Source organism: Canis aureus, chromosome X (genome assembly GCF_053574225.1).
Source record: "Canis aureus isolate CA01 chromosome X, VMU_Caureus_v.1.0, whole genome shotgun sequence".
Lineage (NCBI taxonomy): Eukaryota > Metazoa > Chordata > Mammalia > Carnivora > Canidae > Canis > Canis aureus.
Genome location: NC_135649.1, coordinates 80,168,100 through 80,170,086, shown reverse-complemented (window position 1 = coordinate 80,170,086; position 1,987 = coordinate 80,168,100). Strand labels below are relative to the sequence as shown.

The following is a 1,987-nucleotide window of genomic DNA, read 5'->3' as shown; positions in this document are numbered from 1 at the left end:
GAGAATAAAATCTAGTACCAAATAGAATTGGCTGTCCACTATAAATTTCTGTGTCATGTCTCTGTGCTTCATCTCTTGTTTATTTCTTTGACTTGAGTTTCTGTAATTCAAACGTGTTGTGGGTTGACAAGGATTACGTTGGGGTTTCCCTATTTGGGGGTCACTCACTTTTCTGAATCTGTAGTTATATGGTTGTTGGGTTAGGGATTTTTCCTTACTCAATTTTGGGAACTTTTGAAACACTGTTTTATGAGTATATCTTTTTTATATTGACAGAAAAATACTTAAAGGTTTTAATTCTCTGAATAGCAAGAGTTAACATTTTATGATTACCCTTTGAGAATAGAGTACTTGGGAGCAATTTTGAAGTTTTCAAAATCCGTACAAAGCTTGTCAAATCCAACATCACTTTCACAGACTGCAAAATGACTTCCTTATAAAAGTGGAGCAGCCAGGATGGGCTCTCTCACTGGGGTGAGGTCTCTCACTGTACTCAGCTAAGTCTGTGTTGGACACAGAGTCCAGGGGCATCCCGCTCTCTCCATGAGCTCGTTGGTACAGTGACGCTTTATTACATGTGTTCCCTGAAGAGCCATTTCTAATGTTCCAAATCCGTGCAGTCCCATAAGGATGGTATGAAACTGTCACTGAATGCCTTCCTCTCAGCCTGAACGAATTCATTGGACTGTATGTGAAATAAAGAACCATCCTCCTGCAAGATGAACTTCTGATTCCCTGTGGCAGTTTCCTGGCAGAGATGCACGATGAGAAGATCCGTTCCTGCGTCCACAGCTATGCAGACCTCTGGCTGGTGGGTGTCACAGTGTATTTCATTCTGGGACGTGTATTCAAAAACTGGTTCTGACCTATTCCATGATAGAGGTTAGAAGGACCTGGCGTCCCACGATTTGGTTTTCACTGGGAGGGTTAGAGTCAAAGCAGTAATCTTTCAGTCCTCTGTTCCAGAGCATCCCAAAGAAGGCAGGCCTGTCATCAGGCACGTGCAATTCTGGGTACACGTTCTCCAAGAACACCTGAAATCCTTCCGCTGGAGCTTTGCATGGAGCTGCCTCCTCTCTGTCACATCCCCAAAGGGTTCCACGCGGGTGTGGGGGTTGTGATGGTCGTTAAGCTCTTTAAGTTCATCCATCCACACTTGAGTTATTCGGCTGCTGCTGGCCACAGCCTTGTTGTGGTAGTAGGGTTGAGTATACTTTGTAAAACACTGACACTTTATGTCTAAAAACATCTGTCCAGACAGCCTCAAGATGACTGCAACTCCTGCAACATGGTAGCAATGTGCTTCTTGAAAGGAAATCTTACTTTTTAAAGCAGTTTCAGGCTTAGAGAATTACTATGAAGAGAGTAAAGACAGTTCCCATATACCCGACAATCACATTCCCTATTACGATCATTTAATGTTGATGTGGCACAACTGTAACATTAATGAACTGATATTGATGTGTTATCATTAACCAAAGACTACACTTTATTCAGACTGTCTCAGCTTTTCTCGAATGGCCTTTTCAAGTTCCAAGATCCCATCCAGGATACTAACTCCTATTTAGTACTTATACCTTCTTAGGCTTCCGCAGTTGTGACAGTTCTGTCATTTCTGTTGAGTTTCATGCCCCTGACAGTTTGAAATTAATAGAAATACTCCACAGGTCTTTAGCTTACTGTTAGCATGGTATGTCTTTCTTCATCCCTTTACTTTATTTAGCCTCTCGGAATCACTCTCTTAAAAATAGGTGCTTGCAGACAATATACACTGGTGAATTTCTAAAATCCACTCTGACTTTGGATTGCTATTTATACGCCATTCCTATTTAAAGTGGATACTGATATACTTGCATCGATATCAACCATGTTTGTAGCTGTTTTCTATTCATTACAAGAGGCTCACTTTCCTGCCTTCTCTGGTTTTAATTGAGCATGTTTTATATAAAGCCAGGTTTTTTTGCACCTCTTAGTGTATAGATTATAG

At 41.2% G+C, this 1,987-nt stretch overlaps 1 pseudogene; it reads right to left on the bottom strand.

Annotated features, from left to right (window-relative positions):
- Window positions 1-571: 571 nt before the first annotated feature.
- On the bottom strand, window positions 572-1,349 carry LOC144308915 (polypeptide N-acetylgalactosaminyltransferase 12 pseudogene; annotated as a pseudogene).
- Window positions 1,350-1,987: the final 638 nt, after the last annotated feature.